Genomic DNA, 5,749 nt, shown 5'->3' on the forward strand with positions numbered 1-5,749 from the left:
ATAATAATTGACGAATTTTCTCTAACAGTTTATAACATGTCGTCTGAACCCTTTCTTTATTGTTGTTATTTATTCTAGGGCAATGTTGGTTTATAGCTAGAGGAGTTCACTTATTTTTTGTCTTGAGTTCCATTTGGATAATTCTTATAAATTTCTTCTGTCTTGTAGTTGCTTAGTTGTATTTGGTGTATGTCTTGGACTTCATCTTAGTCATAGCTTTATAGGGTTTTTGATCCCTTTTAATGGCTTAAGAGAACGATTTTGATGCCGATCTTATCATGTTTATGTGCATGATACGATCCATATCAGGATCATCTTGAGTACTTTCTGTGCTGGTGGTTTAAACCAATAACAGTTTATTGATTCGATTGCTCTTCTGGGGGGAAGCATGGATTCATATTCTTCCAATTGAGCTTTCGGGCAAACAGTAGGATCAGCTGTGTCGATGTATCAGATATGTTGCTATAGAAACTTAAACATTATCTAGTTTTTCAGTTATTGTCTATCTGGAATTTATTCTTGATTTGGTTTTTTTTTTCACAGAAGCTTAGGTATCCGTTCGTGGTAATCAGTATGGCTGTTTTTGCTTAACTGAGAATATCTTTGAAGTGATTGTTGTTTTCTCCAGTTGGTAGCACACTTCGTGGAACTAAAAATGGAAATCGTTACGTGCAGGGAGTCTAGCTTATGCATCGCATTATAGGTTTTTCCTTTCGTTGTTAATACTGGATATATGCAATGAAATAACTAATAAGTTTCACAATGTTCTACAGGGAAATCACTGTCTCTATTATGAGGAGGATTGGGCTTTGTTTAGTGATGGGGGTTTACTATTTTAGGGTTTCCCTCTAAGTTCTTAGATGTGTATTTGTAAATGAAAAATTGGTAACTTCGGGTTCCTTTTTCTCTCACAGGACTCTTTTTTATGGAATATTTATTCTTATTATTCCTGTATTCCAATGGGGGGAGGCAGTGGCTTTTGATATGCCCTTTTGCGACGTTTGTATTTGTGCTGGGTCTTTTTAGCAGGTCAACTATGAGGTGCTAATCGTGATGTATCAGAAGGGTCCCTCTTAACTTGCTTCAACTTTCTAAAAATAAGATGATACCCTGATGTAGAAAAGAGTAACACTTGAACTCCCACTCTAAAATCTGCTTCCTTTTTTATTGGACATGAAAATACTGTATGTACAGTTTATCTTTTCTTCGTCTGGTTACGTTTTCCTCATTTAGAGGGGAATGCTTAATCTTGATTTCTTAGTTGTATTACTTATTTACAGATGATAGGATCTACTCGGAGAAGCGATTTAATTGTTGTTGTAGAGGAGCTTTTATATGCTATCTTGGTTCTTTATTTGACTATTTAGTACATGCAATTTCTTTCTTCTTATTATAGGGTCTGCGTTGGTGGTTTTAGCACTCCGTACCTGGTTGCAACTAATTTAGGAAACAGTAGCTTAAATTTTTGATTAGTTTCACTTACGTTCTTCTTCTGTACTCACTTCCTCATTTTCCCACGGTTTATTAGGCTTTAACCCTTGTAGAATCGGCATGTTTTTTTTAAGGGAGTTTTCTGTTCTTGCTCAGTTTTTGTTTTTCGGTTGAGTTTGTCCTGACGACTACAATATGCAGTTGGATTTAACAGGTGTATCTACATGATTTTGCTGATCCAGATGCAGATGATCGCTGGCATTTGGTATACTAGGACTTGGATTTAAGCTGAGCTTGTTAAATTGCAAGGGAGTTTTTCTACTTTTTGCTCTTCTGGAAATGCTTACTTTACAATTCGTCCATTTTTCCTACTGTATTAAAAATTCCTTCTTCTCCTAGGATTTGGCACCTGTAGCACTATGGAAGCTCTCCTGTTAAAAGGTGTAGTATTAGAATTCTTCCTTACAATTTGTCTGGAACTTTTTGTTTTCTTTGGGTTTTTATGCTATAAGTTCCATTGAGTTTCTTGTATTCCCATGAAGACTATCTTTCTTGATTTCTTTTATGCAGCATGGAAATAGATTGACATAGTTTCATGGTTTCTTCTTGAAGAAGGTTTTCTACACCAAATTCGTAGAAGTTTCTTATTTATTGTAGGCGATATCTTTACGGCATTTTTTGCAATTGTATCAAATTATTAGAGAAAATATCACTGAAAAATCTCTTGGTCTTTCTGGGGACAGTCCTTTCTTTAAGTTGTTTGTGTAGCAGTTCGCTGATTTTCAGTTCACTTTTAGGGATTTGCATTACGGTTGTTGCTGCAATCTACCACCTGAAGTAATTAAAATAATCATTTCGAGTTCTCATAGCGGTCTGTGTCGGGTTTTCCTTCTCGTACGGAAACGATCAATCTACTGATACTTGCAGGAACCTGCAGTACCTGAAGTATTCTCCTGCCGTAGTGGTTTTCTGTTTAAAAACTGGGTTCTTTTGTTTTCCTTCTAATTGAACTTTCCTGTTTCAGTTTCTTTTTATTTCTTCATTAGGTTGTCTACTTGAATTGATAGACATAATTTATTTTTCGTTCTCCTTATCAGTGATCTTCATGATGGGGCGTCCTATTCCGCCGTAGTGTTGGTAGGAGGATTGTGGTCAGCATTGTGAAGTTAACCGAGTGAAGTGGGCTTATGGACTTGCTTCTTTGATTTTATCCTTGTTTGAGAATTATAATTAACACATGAAAAACCATTTGATGTTTCCCAGGGATTTGCAACGAGATGCGGCCTGGTTCTCTCTTCAGGGTGTTATTACCTAATTGCCTACCCAAGTATTTTCCGAATCATTCAAAATCTGGTACCTGTCTTCCTCAAATGCCCAAGAGAAAAGTATGTTTCGCTTATCTTTTAGTTTGTAGCTTGTATAAATTGAAAAATTTGCTCTATATTCCGTTCCCTAACGTGTTGTGGGACCCTTTTCTTTGTTCTTGGTGTTTTAGGACAACTGTGGTTATGGTGAGAAGTTAATTTGTTATGCTATGTGCACGATAAAATCCACATCAGGATCGCCTTTGATAGTTGTTGTACTTGTGGTTTAAACCAGTAACTGTTTATTGATTGGATTGCCCCTGAAGGAGAAATCACAGATTCATGTTCTCAAGTTGAGCCCAGCTGTGTGGCTTCAAAGGAAGCTTTCAACAGTAAGATCAGCTGTGTTTTGTATGAGATATGTCAGTATAGAAACTTAAACATGATCTAGTTTTTCAGTTATTGTTTATCTGGAATCTATTCTTGATTGGGTTTTTCTTCACAGACGTTTAGGTATCCGTTTGTGTTAATTGGTACGGCTGCTCCCGCATAACTTCAGGACATCTTTGCCATTTGTATATTTCCACCTGGAGTTAAAGTTTGAGAATACCTTTGAAGTGATTGTTGTTTTTTCCAGTTGGTAGCACACTTCTACAGGGAAATATGCAATGCATTACAGGTTCTTCTGTTCATTGTTAATATTGAAATTTGCAATATAATAAGTTTCACAAAGTTCTAATGTTGACCAATAGTTATTCCTTCAGTTTATTACAGGGACAACGTTATGGAGTGTTAGTTTCTGTAGTTCTAATGATCTCCTGATGTGGGAAGAGTGACACTCGATTTCCTACTCTAGAATCTGCTATTCTTTTTAAATTAGTTGTGTAGATACTGTCTCATCTTTAGTTTCTCTTTTCTTCCGCTCAATCTGGTTACTTTTCCCTCCATGCGATGGGATAAATGAATCTTGATTTTTTAGCTGTATAACTTATTTCCAAATGTTGAGATCTACCTGAAGGAGCGATTGGTTTTTGTTGTAAAGGAGGTTTTATATGCTAACTTTGTTCTCTAGTTCATAGGTTCTTTGTTTGACTATTGAGTACAGGCAATTTCTTTCTCATTCTGCTTGTTGGAAGTCAATGCACTCTGTACCTCGTCCTAACCTGATTTAGGAAGCAGTAAGGTTTCGATTGACCGCTTAGAACTTAATTTCTGTACTAGTTTCACTTTCGTTCTTCTTCCTAACCTCCCTTCCTCATTTTCAACAGTGATTAGGATTTAGCACTTGACGAACTGGTATGGTTCTTCTTTGAAGGGAGTTTTCTATGCTTGCTCCATGGGAGTAAGTTTTTATTTTTTGGTTATGTTCGTTCCTGCAACTACTAGATGCAGTTCACTTGAATGGTGCTCATTGTGTGATTTTGCTTGTCCAGATTGGGATACATATGCAGAGTTCCTGCACCAATGATACATAAAACCTTTGACATCTTCTACTTGAAAGTCGCTGTCCATGTTTGAATTTGATTCCTTGAAGATCTTATTGTTCCCATCCTTCCAAATGTTCTACACTATGGCAATTAGGATCAATCTCCACAAAGCTTGGTCATTTGAAGGTTATGTTTTAATCTACGAATATCTGTAACATACAAAGATTTATTGATGAGATACTTCAGTCAAGGGTTGAATTTTGAAACGGTTTGAATTAATTGTTGTTACCTCCAGCTGGTATCCAGGACCTTGTCAACAAGATCTCAGTCCGTTAATTTTCTTTTTCGACGAAGGGGTTCGAAACCAAAAATGAAAACATTTACTTGAAGGGAATGTAGCTTTTGCAACACATTCCAATTTTTGTAGTTCATTATTATAAATGTAATGTGCATTATTAAAAGTTTCATGGTGTTATACAGGAAAGTTGGTGTCTTCGGGAGGAAGATTGGGCTTTCTTCTTTCGTCTAAAGGGGGTTGTCTAGTTTCGGTTAATTGTTCCTCTCGTTTTTTTTTTTTTTGCTTCTCTGTTCAGGGATCTCTTCAACTAAAAAATTGTTTCCATTTTCTTTCTCAGGAATCTTTGTGATGGAATAGCTATTCCTCTTCTCGTGTTTTCGTGGGGAAGGCGATGGCTTTTAAATCTACACGCATTCTTTCTTTTTCTAGTCTTTAGAGTACTTATAAGTATTTATTTCACTTCATTGTTTGGTAGCAGGAAGGAGTCAGCTATGTGGATGAAACTGCAATGTAGCGGAAGGGGCCTTTCTTAACTTGCTTCTTTAACTTTTATTCTTGTTAAAGCAAATGAGAAATAATAGTGGACACATGCAAAATTCATTTGCTTCTTCAACGAGATGTGACTCAGCCTGGTCTCAAGGAGGTTTTCCTCTTTTGCATATATTTCATAAAACTCTTCCTTATCGTTGATTTATACTTCTCTATGAGGGTTTTTCGTATTTATGTCTATAAATATGATTTATTTAATACTTCGAGCTAGAAGCATGAAAAGGTCATTTCTATTTTTCACAGGGATGTGAGAATTATACTTATTCCAGGGAGACATTACATTATTTGTGCAATGCGGGGTGAAATCTGATCTCTATTGTCCTATAGAAATCTTCTTCCTTATTCTTGCTTTAGAAAGGTGTTAGTTATGTAAGTATTAAACAATGAATCTAGTTAATACTATTTCAGGAGCTTACAATACTCAAAAGTACTCTTGCGTCCCAATGGTAATATAATTAACGGCTAGGTTATTTTATTTTTGGTCGGGTGTTATCTAATTGAACTTGAATTGATTGACATTTTGTTTTTGTTTTGGTTCTCAGGCTGATTTGTGATGCGACGGCTGGCCTGATGCTGCCATGTTAGTGTTAGAGGCGATGGCTTAAAAAGTCATTCTAGTTCGTTTCGTTCTTGGGTGTTTGAATAGTTATATGTACTCATTTTATTTTATTGGTTTCGGTAGGAAGATTGGGGTCAACTTTGGCAAGTTAACCATGTGAAGGGGGCTCTCTGAACTTGCT

At 36.2% G+C, this 5,749-nt stretch overlaps 2 long non-coding RNA genes across 3 annotated transcripts; both read left to right on the plus strand.

Annotated features, from left to right (window-relative positions):
- The first annotated feature begins 2,700 nt into the window (after positions 1 to 2,700).
- On the plus strand, positions 2,701 to 3,391 carry LOC147544035 (uncharacterized). Its single transcript, XR_015223304.1, has 4 exons — positions 2,701 to 2,816; positions 2,927 to 2,942; positions 3,031 to 3,127; positions 3,241 to 3,391. It is a non-coding gene; the product is annotated as an uncharacterized LOC147544035 (long non-coding RNA).
- Positions 3,392 to 3,794: 403 nt separating this feature from the next.
- Positions 3,795 to 4,310, plus strand: LOC147544036 (uncharacterized). 2 transcript variants are annotated; one of them, XR_015223302.1, is made up of 3 exons: positions 3,795 to 3,918; positions 4,004 to 4,077; positions 4,169 to 4,310. It is a non-coding gene; the product is annotated as an uncharacterized LOC147544036 (long non-coding RNA). The 2 variants fall into 2 exon arrangements; XR_015223303.1 differs by having other exon boundaries at positions 3,814 to 3,913.
- The last annotated feature ends 1,439 nt before the right edge of the window (positions 4,311 to 5,749 follow it).

This window comes from Eschscholzia californica, unplaced genomic scaffold, assembly GCF_041429995.1.
Source record: "Eschscholzia californica isolate CP2 unplaced genomic scaffold, dmEscCali1.0.p SCAF_4, whole genome shotgun sequence".
Lineage (NCBI taxonomy): Eukaryota > Viridiplantae > Streptophyta > Magnoliopsida > Ranunculales > Papaveraceae > Eschscholzia > Eschscholzia californica.